Below are 13167 nucleotides of genomic sequence, written 5' to 3'. Positions count from 1 at the left end.
CCCCGAACCAAAGGAGGGGGTACTAACCAAGGGGAGGACAGACGAGCTACACCGACTTCTCCCAGGCAAACCCTTTCCCAACACAAGAATGACTGACTAATGTAATCATAAGGACTCTCCAGTCGGACTGGGAACCTAGTATCTCTCTGCAGATAGGAGATCAACATGACCCATTTGTAATCGATACTGGAGCAGCCATGTCTTCGGTGCAATCAGAACTTCGACTACCAATATCCGACAGCACCCAGCATTTGTCGGTGTTCCAAGGATAGGTGTGTTAGTATCCTATTTCTGATCTTGTGACAGTCACTCACGCGAATAAGTCTACAGATCATCAGTTTGTGGTGACTATTGGGTTGGACTGTAACTTGTTGGCCGCGATTTACTGTGCATCTTCCAGGGGCAGCTAGAGTGCAGAGACAAAGGAGTAACGGTTCAATCATGGAGAATGAGACAACAGTGCTATATTTCTATCACACCCCAGTGGTGCACGTTAGCCATTGAACATTCAATGCACCACGTTACCCTGGGCTATGACAGAACCGGACAGAACAGGGAGTTGGAGGACAAATACCGGCCGTTAATTGGGACCGAATGGCCAGTCAAGATTACAGCTACATTCACAGGAAAAGAAGGTACAGTCGATTTTGTTACAATACAACCACATTTATGGCCACAGTCAGCTTCTGTCGGCCCTCATATTACACGTCAAGTCCACGACCAGTACCATGCCAAGGATCTGGGGCCTACAGTCGTTCATTCAGCGGGACCCGACGGCTCTCTCCTGCCGAGATCCATTATGGCGGGCCCCTTAGAACTCCTTGGAACTTGCATGTTCCCAGACTGGTTCAGTTTACCATCTGACTGAAGAAATTACGATCTATGTTCTAGACCTCACTAAGGTCCTCAAGGAGCTACATGGCCAGTGCCGCACAGCTCACCCGTCACCGTCAGCATTACATAGCTCGCTTTCAGTGCAACCTGGTAGTTATATCATGGTCGGAGCCACGATGGGAGGTGCCCTTTACGTTCTCCTTACCACCCCCACTGCAGTTACAGTGGAGGGGCGGAGTGCTTGGGTCCACCTCCACCACTGTAAAAAGATCGGTCATTAACCTGCCTCCCTTCCCCAGCGCTGTTTTGCAGGTGTGGATCATGATGGGGTGGCAACGCACCGCCTGTGTAATCTTCGGCCTTGCCTCGCTTGGAGTGGCATCGGCGGCGGAAACGGAAAAGGGAAATATCATCAACATCTGTAACCCCAACCAAACTACAAGGACATTTCACTTATGCAGGGGTGACGTTCTTCGCTGCCCCCATATACGAGGACATGGTATCGATTCATAGAAGGTCATCAATTTAACGGACAATGCAGGACTCATGAAGCAATTGCACCGGTCCCGGCGATGGGAAGGGAACATTGCATGGACATTGGCTTGTTTTTGGAGTACATGTATATTTGATTTTGGATGTGTTAAGATTGGTGCCATAAAGGTAAAGTCAGACGGTACAGAGAGGGAAGGAAGAGGTTGTGAGAGAGAGAGAGGGATACGAGAAAGAGGACGGAGCGTGTGAGAAGGGAAGTACAATTCGAACGTAGGTTATATACTTAATTCATTTAGGACCCAGAATGAGGGAAACCAGGGAAATATGAATCTCTTCTACCAGATCTACCACCGCTTGTGTGGATAGATTGTCTGCTACCCAAACCCCGCATCGGTGTCCAGGTTATTTTCTGTTTCACCGCTTTGGAGCACTCCCCAAACTGTGGTTCATTGTCAGCGTTCCGAGATACTGCCCGAGCAAGTCACTCTTCCTTACGATCCGGGTCCAGCACCACCGGCTATTTGCCTTCCCCTTCCTCGGGATAATTCCCACTCGCAGTATGATAAGCTTCAACGGTGGAGGGCGTATATATCTAGCCAATTCACTCCCAATAGAGCCTCCCGGTCGTACGAGAATTGTTTCAGCAGTGAGGTATATGGCTGTTTGCTGGTCGAGGTGGAAACGAATATAATTTGTCTGTTCCCCACCTGTACGTACAGGAGGTGTCACGTCACTCAGGCATCCGGCCAATGAGTCAGTTACAACACCACCTGCGTTCCATTGGACGCCGGCCTCCAGCTCCTTTGCAGCTTGGCGAATGTCTCTCATATCACTGTTGGGACTAGGGCTTTCCGCATTGCTAGGAGGCCCGAATCGGCGTTCCAAAGCTGGATAAACTGGGCTACTGGTGGCTCCCTACTCAACCGATGTACTGATTGTGATGCAAGCCTGTAGACAGAGCAAGGATACTACTTGTTTTTTTAATGGCACAGCGACCAATGTTTTGTCACCCCCATTTCACTGCCAAATTGCTATCGGGAGTCTAGTCCCTACCAAAGTCCCCTGTCCCTCTGCGTGGACACTGCACAATGAGTTGGCACGTCGGGCAGTCTCAGTTCAATACTGCGAGAACTGGAAAAAACCTCAGGTTCTACCACCCACCGGGGCCACTCAGCCGGATGGAGAACTCTGAGCGTCTTGGCGGTCAGCGATAGGAATTATTTTATTTATTGCCTTCCCATTCTGGGAAACGAAAACTTGGGAGCACTCGGGGCAATAACCAAGGAATTGTCTCAGCTGCGGTTGTTTGCCATGCAGAACCGGTATGCCCTTGACTATCTTCTGGCCCGTGAGGGTGGGGTATGCGCCATAGTGCAGGGCAAGTGTATCATGGGAGTTCAAGACCTAACTGCTAACATCACTAAATTTATGGACCGCATATGGGATCACCTGGACGGTATGCAGGGTCCTGGCTCTTGGGGTAACTGGGGATTCGGAGCTTGGAAGGACTTGTTGATAAATATGGCCATGTATTTAGCAGTGGCACTCGGCTGCATCTTTGTGGGCCTGGCATCCTTAAATGCGTGATGGGTAAAATGCACGGTGCACTGGAACAGATAGATGTCCTAGAATCTTGGATGTTAGGATCCACGAGGGTGCAGCGGATGACGGGGTGCTGCAACAGAAAATGGAAATGAAGCGACGAATCTTCTTAGATGAGGTGTATAGGACGGCCTATGGGAACATTTATGTAAAACTTGATGCCATTTCAATGATATTTACAGAGACTTCTTTCTCTTCGATTTCACTCGGATTTGGAGCCTCAGAAGACGCATGTGTGTTCTCAGCCTCAGTGGAGCGAGTCAGCCTTGCAAGTTGGTTAAAAATAAATAATACCATACCTACAAATCCATCTCGAGTTTTATTGAGGCCGGACTGACGGGTAAAGAACTCATATTGTCAGCATTACAATTAAGGACACGTGGGTTTTTAAACACAAAGCAATGTTTATTCCATGAACTCAACTTAACCTTTTAATAAACATTGGCTCACCTAACACCCCTTACTTCAAAGCTAACCCCGAAAATAATACAACACTAAATAATCCTTCAGTTGTTCCTTTAAACATCCAAGAGACTTAACACCTTTACACAGAAACACATCAGGTTAAATTCATTACTATTATGAGTTTAAATCACCCAGATGATTCAGAGATTGTCTTTCATGGCAGAGAACACAGCAGACCCAGCTCATTGCAAACACAGACACACCCAAGCTCTTTTTCTAAAAAACTGAAACCAAAAACAGAAGTGAGCACATCTCAGCTTCCCCCACCCTCTGACATCACTTCAGTAATATGAGCTGCTCCATTTCTTAAACGTACGTTGCTTAAACATCCATTTCTTAAAGGTGCTCTCACATGACACTCTCCATGCCCCTCATAATCTTTCAGATCTTCATCAACTCACACCTCCGTCTTTCAAATCAAATCAGGCCGAGTCTATTCAGCCTTGCCAGATAGTTAACCCTCCCCAAAGCCTCCATGACCTCCTGGTACTGTGGCGACCAGAATTGTGTGCAATACTCCAAGTGTGGCCTCACCAAGGTTCTATAGAACTGTAGCATAATTTGCCAGTTGTTATGCTCGATGCCACGGCCAATGATGGAAAGCTTTCCGTATGCTATCTTGACTACTTTGTCCACTTGTGGTGCCACCTTCCAAGGTAATTGGACCTGCACGCCAAGATCTTTCGGACTTTATATGCTCCAAAGAGTTTTGCCATTAACGGAATGTTTCCTTCTGTGTTAGACGTACCTTCAGCCAATGATTGCCGTTCCACTCCCACTTACCGCAAGGCATTTGTTAAGTAATTGTCTCATTCGATCATTCCAACTAATGTAAATCGAGATACAGAACGCACAGCGTGGTCGAAGAGAATTGCGGGCTTTGTGATAACGTAGGGGTGGAGGGTGTTGTTGGTCGTGGGGAGGTCAAGGCAGGGAGAGTGGCGGTCCAGCAATGAATGCCGCCAATAGAGCAGAAAATGTGGACATCTCTACTTTCGCTGTCCTAGCTCCCGGAAAGGTGGTGATTTTAATGACCCATTCAATCGAGCAGGCAGGGGGGTTAAGTGGTTAGTATTTGTAGGTGGGTTGCAGGATATCTGCGATTGGCTGCGCTGGGATCGGAAATCAAGGGAATGGAGGTCGATTTTCGTCTGTTGGATAGAACATCGTCCTGTGCAACGTGGGGACGGACATTTTTTTCTGTAAGCTGGATTTCAGAAAGTTTTATGCCGGGTGTGCGGTCGATCAAGGCGGTGGAAATTCAACAGTAGCTTCAGGTGTCGGAAATGACTGATATGGGAATCTAATGAGTTTACATGATGGGTCAGATCGTAAAATCCAGACAGGTCAATTACGGTCAGCGGATCCGTGGCCAGTAGGTTTTCGAGACAAGGCAATCGAATTGGCGCAGGTCTGGTCTGATCGGTCCTGTTTACAGGCGTCGGGAGAAAGGTTATGTTTTGTCTTGTCTTGTCTTTGGCAAGTAGGATCAAGGTTGACGCTATAGCTTTGTACAGATATGTCAGGGACAAAAGAATGACTAGGGTTAGAGTAAGGCCAGTCAAGGACAATAGTGGGAAGTTGTGCGTGCAGTCCGAGGGGGTAGAAGTGTAGCTAAATGAATATTTTTCGTCAGTATTCACACAGTAAAAAGACAATGTTGTCAAGGAGAATACCGAGATACAGGCTACTAGACTAGAATATCTTGAGGTTCATAAGGAGGAGGTGTTTGCAATTCTGGAAAGTGTGAAATTAGATAGGTTCCCTGCGCCGAACGGGATTTATCCTCGGATTTTCTGGGAAGCTCGGGAGGATATTGCTGAGCCTTAGGCTTTCATCTTTTTGTCATTATTGTCTACAGGAATAGTGCCAGGTGACTGTAGGATAGCAAATGCTGTCCCCTTGTTCACGAAGGGGAGTAAAGACAACCCCGGTAACTATAGACCAGTGAGCCTAATCCCCGCCCCCCCGCCCCCCTTCCCACCACCCGCCCCCTTTCCCCATCCCCCCATTCCCCCCCCCCCCCGCAAACAGTCGCCTACTTACGTGGTGTAAATAATTTTGCCAGATGTACAGAGCTGCCGTTGTCGAGCTGCTGCACAATACCCCACCAGTTAGTCTATTTCATATTTTATTGTATTTTCTGTTGGGGTGTACCCCAGTTTTGTGCCTCACAAACCTTATTGAGTTCTTTGAAAAGGTGACCAAACAGGTGGACGAGGGTAAAGCAGTTGATGTGGTGCATATGGATTTCGGTAAAACGTTTGATAAGGTTCCCCACAGTAGGCTATTTTAGAAAATATGGAGGCATGGGATTCAGGGTGATTTAGCAGTTTGGATCAGAAATTGGCTAGCTGGAAGAAGACAAGGGTGGTATTTGATGGGAAATGTTCAGCCTGGAGTCCAGTTACTAGTGGTGGTCGACAAGGATCTGATTTGGGGCCACTGCTGTGTGTCTTTTTATAAATCACCTGAAGGGGGGCGTAAAAGGATGAGTGAGTAAATTTGCAGATGACACTAAAGTTGGTGGATTTGTGGACAGTGCGTGATGATGTTGCAAGTTACAGAGGGGCAGAAATAAGGTGCAGAGCTGGGCTGAGAGGTGGCAAATGATGTTTCATGCAGAAAAGTGTAAGGTGATACATTTTGGAAGGAATAACAGGAAGACAGAGAACAGGGCTAATGGTAAGATTCTTTGTAGCGTGGAGGAGCAGAGAGATTGAGGATGTGAAGCAAGGACGTGAGGATGTGAAGAAAGGGTTAATAGCCAGAAACAGAAAGAGCCAGGTGAAACATCACGAATTAAAAGAATATGTAAGAATATGTTATTGAAGCCATTGCAGGATGTTCTAGGTAAGGGAGTGCGACTATAAGCCACACAGCCTTGAGAAACAAGGCGAATGGCCGGATGATGAGATATGAAATATGGGGGCCGCTTGCAATTATAGCTAACATTTACTAATTAAGCTACTAATTAAGCTAAAACTGCTACATTATCATGTGCCAATAGATAACCTCAAGGTCTGTAAAATCATGTACTGGAACTATTGTAATAACTAATGTAAGAGCCATTGATAAATCATGGCTGGACACCTGGTGTTTTGCTAAAATTGCTATACGCTTCTGTGCCAATAGATAACTTAAATGTCTACCTCAATGTCTGTAAGATTATGAATTGAAAATATGACAATAACAAATTAATCATGTACTAAACATTTGGTAAAAACAAGCTGTAATCTGTATTGGAGGCAAGCTCAAGTGAATGTAAGAGACAACCCCTTAAAAACATATAAAAGAAGGGTGCTTTGAGCAAGACTTTGGCACTCTCAGAAAGGTGTTTCTTTGGAATACCTGGAGAGCGGCCCCGATCGCAATAAAGAATATTCTGAAGTACGGACGTGTTCGAGATCGTTTCCTCCCGGACTGAGAAACAAGTGAATTAGACTCGCATTCCCATTTGGTGGCAGCGGTGGGATTTCAAAGAGTCTCCGCTGAGGCTGACGGCGTAATCGACTGGTCGAGTTCGGGAGCGAAGGAGGAATTGGGCCACCACTGTGAGTAAAATTTTTGCCACTTTGGTATTCCCCTCCGCTGTACCGTCCGCGATTCGGCCCCGCTGCCAGTGCTCAGGGAAGCTCCTACGAAATCCTGGTCAGTCCGGCGAACCCGTTTAAGTGAGCGGGTTGGCCTCTACAGTTATAGCCATGGGCACAGTCAGGGACTAGTGTCTTAAGGGAGGGAGTGTGGCCCCTACAGTTAATAGCCACGGGCACAGTCAGGTACTAATGTCTTAAGAGAGGGTGTGTAACCCCTACAGTTATTAGCTACAACAGAGGTTTCGGCATTATTATGATCCTTGCTTTTGTTTAAACGTGCCCCCGCGATAAGAGGCTTTAGAAGGGTGCGTGATCAACCCTAAGTTAAAACTATAACAAGGACGTTATAACCTTGTAGTTAGATAGGCTTGCAGGCACGATGAGCATGCCTGAATTGGGCAACGGAGCAGGATAACTCCGTTTAAATTCAAGATTGAATAAAGTGGTCCAGGACCATTTCACCAAATTAACAATAATCGCAAGGATCATTAACTGCCGATAGTGTAGAGATGGGTAATACGTTAGATACAACCTCTGATAGTGGAAGCGCGCTTCAAACATTGTGTGAACAATATCCGGATTCTTCCAAACAACTAAGACAATTGTCGTGGGAATTACATAGGAACCTAGGTCAGGGAAAATTGCCCTTGGGGGGCCAAAGGATTTACTAATTGTTGTTGAGGCACAGCAGGTTATCTGGCGAAATAATCGGGGATCCACCGCTAAGAAATTGACTGCCTTATGGCGCGATTATTGCCAGAAATTGAAAGACGCCTCAATATTGGCCAGCTGGCAAGCAAATTACTTAAAATTGGGGATCGAATTAACAGAAGGAGGGGTGGTTAAAACAGTAGAGGTCCTTAAAAAGGAATGCCAGAATTATAAATGCACCCCTGCTAAGCCAATACCACCCGCTGCTAGTAATGTGAAGCAAGGTTGGGATGACGGAGATGATGGGGATGAGGAAACACCTTTTCCATTACCACGATCGACGTAACAGGGGGCACCAGCAACAGCCCCGACCAATATCACAGTCACACCATTGCAGCCTAATCCACCGCCTAGTGCTCCTCCACTCCCGATACCTCAGCACCCACCCAGGCACCGGCGTATGGGACTAGATCTAAATTGCCGGGAGGAGGGCCAATGGGGTTCACGCAATTAGTTCAGTATCAGCAAGAAGAATTCCCACCACCGCTTCCATCTTTACCACTTGTACCTGGCCAGTTCCCTATGAGAGAGGTCCCCAATCCTGGGTACGACGCAGCTGTCCAACCTTCCAACCCGAATGTTCAACAAACAATGCAGGTGTTTGTCCCCTGGAAGCATAACGAGATTATGGCAATCCTAGCCGGGATCACAGACCGCAAGCAGTCTCCAGCTGCTTTTATAGATTTCCTCCGCACCACCGTACAGGTGTAAAACGCCGAAACCAGAGATCTTTGGGCGCTGGTCCAACAGATTTTAAGACCTGAGGAATGTATCCGGTTCCGTCATAATCTCCACCTACATAACCCTAACATCCTGGTTCCCGTCACCCTAGCCGGGCTATTGGTCCTACATAACAATCAGCAACAGCAACAGGGCACAATTTACCAGGCGCTCACTACAACCCTACAAAAACCAGTCGATATCATTAAAGTCTTGGAAACAAAGCCTAAAAAGGGTGAAGGCGCTGATGAATTTTTAGAACGATTTGAAGAAAAATTATAAAATCAAGCCGGTGATGTTAACCACCGTAACAGTGGCGAACAGCCCCCAATATTGCGCCATGCTCCTTAGCTGTCTACCGGACACAGGTCTCTGATGCTATCAAAACTAACAATATTGGACTAGTCTGACAATTGCCCCACTCAAATGGCACGGGCTGTTAAATATTATTGGAAAGATAGGAGCACTGAAGGGTCTTCTAATGTACAGCCTAAGGTTAAGGCTGAATATGTTATGAAGAAGGATGAGCAGACTCCAGCCCCTGATAATACTGGCTATCAGATGGAGCCTCAATTTTGTGTCCCTGGTTGGGTGACCCCTGAGGGTCATGGGTATCTGACCCATCCTAATGGTCCCCGCGCTGCTTCGTACAGTCCGCCATACGCCCCGTTCGAAACCCCAAAAGGACCCTGTGGTATGCCGACCGGCCCTTTTCAACATCCGCCCCAGTACGGCCCCCAGACTGTACCCCCACCCCTATCCTCAACAGCCACCACCCCAGAATGCCCTTTGTTATAGATGGCGGCAGGCCCGGCCACTATGCCCGTCACTGTTTCACAAAACAGGTGGCCGTGGTGGAGGGGGACGGGGACGCGAACGAGGTTCGGGGGGATAGGTACCACCATCTTTTCCCAGAATAACCCCTTCCAGTACTGAGCACGACTGCCGCCCTCCCGCCTCGGGAATTCGTGGACTGAGCATCTGATACCCCTGACTGTCCAAGGGCGCACTTATTCCTTTTTAGTTGATACCGGCGCTACTATGTCCTCTGTCCAGTCTTCCCTCAAGCTTCCCCTTTCACTGAAACACAGCAGCTTTTAGGATTCCAAGGCCAGGCTGCAGAAGTATCCCATTTCTATTCCTGTTCCGTTAGTCTCTGTGGGATCACTCTCAGCATAGTTTTGTGGTCACCACCAGTTTGGATTGCAACCATCCTTGCCCGTGACCTCTTATGTGCCTTCGGCGTTCAGATTAAATGCGTCGACGACCGGTGTTACTGCCCATCCCTCAACCTTTCCGCGGCAGTTTTTTCTCCCCTGTACCCCGCAATGGTGGGTTTTACGCCTTCAATCCGACCCCAGAGCTTCATGTTACCCTTGCCTATGATCAACTGGCATGGATACGCAGCTGGCCGATTTCATTCAGCCAGAACCCTGGTAACACATTTACGGTTATCTTACTACGGTAGTAAAGGGTCGCAAGGCATAGCTGAGGCGGCTCATCTTCCGCCTTGGTTATGGAAGCAAACTGGATTACAACTGCCCCTCCACGTCACCCGCCCGTTAATCACCCTTATCATGCTAAAGATTTGGCCCTATGCTACGGCAGCACTGGATGCCTCCTATCCTGCTATTAGATGTACAGAGCAGCAGCTCCCTGGGGGCCTCCAGATCACGTATTTCTCGGTCCCTCTCTTTTACCCTTCGGTGCTTCACCACCATCATGGCCGCTGTTCGCCTGATGTCCACCCCCGTGTTTGGGCGACTACTCAGTATGAAGTGGGCTTAGTTAACACACCGCCCATCACTATCCCCCTTCTCCAAGGCGCTCAATACCCTTCCATTCGACAATACCCCTTTAAGCTTCAAGCACGGCCCTCCATCGATTGCCTCATTACACAGCTCACCCAGCGAGACATTCTAGTTCCTTGTCAGTCACCCTGCAACAGTCCGATCCTTGCAGTTCCCAAACCTGGTAAGCCTGACCAGTATAGGCTTGTCCAAGATTTACGTGCTATTAATCTTATTATACAACCACTTCACGCCTTAGTCCCTAATCCCGCTCATATCCTGGCTCAGGTGCCTGCTGATGCTCAATTTTTTTCCCCTTGTTGATCTACAACACGCGTTTTTTGCCCTACCTCTTGAACCTGCCAGTCAATACCTCTTTGCCTTCACCTACGGTGGCCAACAATATACCTGGACTCGACTACCACAGGGCTTTATTCACTCTCCCACCCTGTTTTCCCGTTGTCTCCAGAAGCAACTTCAGCCACTCCACCTGGAGGGTGGTTCCACTCTGGTCCAGTATGTTGATGATTTACTGGTGGCCAGCCCGACAGAGCAAGGCTTTAACGGACGCAAACCCGTCAGCTTTGAAATAATCTTTCCTCCCTTCGTTATGTTCTCTCCCCTAATAAGGTGATTATCGCGCAACCTAATGTTAAATTCCTCGGTGTCCGCTTGTCCGCCACTTTCCCGTTCCCTAGACCCGGACCGCGATTTGTGATTTCCCCCCACCCACAACTGCTAAACAGGTTCGCCAATGGTTGTGGATGATTAACTACTGCCGCCAGTGGATCCCGAATGTTACTCTTGACACTCGCCACTGACCCCTTACACCAATCAGATGGGCGTTTTTTTCCTTATCCCCAGAAGCTCAATCAGCTTTCGAGCGCTTTAAGTCTGGCCCTACTCAGCGCCCCTGCTTTAGGGCGTCCCCTTTACGATCGCCCGTTTCAGCTTATTGTACGGTGCCCTCTGAATGTGCAACGGCAGTTCTCACGCAGAAACACGGCGATCGCCATCGCACTGTTGCCCACTATTCTTCCAAACTCGATCCTGTAGCTCTTGGTTACCCCTCATGTAATCAGATCCTTGCAGCTATATATAATATGCCTCCAGTCAGCTTCTAATTTAACCCTACAACAGGACATTACCGTCTATAGCTCCCATTCTGTCACAGCCCTAATCAGGGTCAGTTACAGACACAGCATCTTACTATGGCCCGGCAAAATAGATATGGAATTTCTCTCTGAATAATCCTAAACTTCAGTTTTGTCTCTGTACTACTATCAACCGGGCACATTTCCTCTCCAATCCACCCCTGGCTGAGAGCTCTCCCTCCCACGACTGCCTGCAACTTTTAAGAGAGGTCTCTGTCGTTAGGGACGACCTTCCAGACGCCCCTTTAGCTGTGGCAGATTGTACATTTTTCACCGATGGAAGTGTGTCCATCGGCGAAAGGGGGGAGAGACTATCGGGATATGCAATAGTTAATCAGCATGGGGAAACAGTAGAGGCAGCAGCATTCGAGACTCCGTTTTCAGCACAACAAGCAGAATTATTCGCATTAATATGCGCATGCGCACTAGGAGCAGACAAAAAAATCAATATTATACAGACTCCATGGTATGCTTTTGGAGTCGTTCATGATTTCGGACAATTATGGAAGAAACAGAGGATCCTTAACATCCGCTGGCACCCCAGTTTTCCATCAACAGCTAGCAAACCCAGTTACTCCAAGCTCTTATGCTCCCAGAAAAGGTAGCAGTGATAAGTGTATGCCCATACGAAAGGAAAAACTCCAGTTAGATGAAGGAAATAGGCAGGCCGACCACCAAGCAAAAGAAGCCTCAAAGTCAAAGCCATGGTTGTGTTTAAAATAATGCAGCCAGATTAAAAAGCTCAAAGAGCAAGTCTCCCTCTGAAAACCTAATCCGACATACTGATGAATCCAGTCTACAGGAGGCTCTCCTGCTAGCGATAAAAGTCATGGGAAGAATTGGGATGTACATATGATGAAGAAAGTAAGCTGTGATCACCCCAGCAGGGCAGACCTGTATGCCCGATGCTTTGGCAGCCTGGGTGGCCGAATGTGTACACTTTGCAACTCACTGTGTGCTCGCGCTACAGGTGATATCTTGTTAAAACCTGGTGGCATCCCAGACTGCAGGAGATAGCCAACGAATTAGCACATCGCTGCATGATATGTCAGCAGTAATAACCCTGGGAAGGTTGTCCCCTGCGAGCAGCGAAAAACACCATTGCCCGAGGGTCCCTTGAGACCCTGCAACTGGTACTACATGGAGTTGAAGATGCCCAGTGTTATAAGCATGTATTAGTGATGTTGAAGTGTTAGTAATGGATAGAGGCCTATCCTACTATAGATAATAAGGCTTCACTGTAGCAAAAGTTCTTATGCGTGAAATTGTACCAAGATTTGGACTTCCAGATCGTTTAGCTCTGATAATGGATCTCACTTTGTGGGACAGATCATAAAGAATTCTGCACTCAACTAGGAATTAAACAGCAATTACACTGCGCCTACAGGACCCCAGGCAGCTGGGATAGTGGAAAGAGCTAACCAGACTTGAAAACCAAACTTACTAAGCTACAAGCAGAGAACCGGAGACCACTGGCTCAAACTTTTACCCTATTGCACTTTATCAGATCAGAACCACCCCTGCGGGAAAGACTTGATTGAGTCCCGCTGAATCTTGTACAGAAGACCCCTTCGCACCCCCTGGGACTGTGATACATCCGAGACATTCAGTTTCCACCACATGACTACAGACATGGCTAATTATATATAGCCTTGACTAAAGTATTAAAGAGTCTCCACTTGCGAATACGTGCCACGCAAGAGGAAGTGCCACCCTTAGTTAGCCCGATATTGTACAACCGGGAGACCATGTGATGATCCGCAATTGGACACGGAAGGGGTTGGAACCACGTTGGGAGGGACC

Source organism: Scyliorhinus canicula, chromosome 12 (assembly GCF_902713615.1).
Source record: "Scyliorhinus canicula chromosome 12, sScyCan1.1, whole genome shotgun sequence".
In the NCBI taxonomy this organism is placed as follows: Eukaryota; Metazoa; Chordata; class Chondrichthyes; order Carcharhiniformes; family Scyliorhinidae; genus Scyliorhinus; species Scyliorhinus canicula.
Note: the sequence above shows the minus strand (reverse complement) of the source record.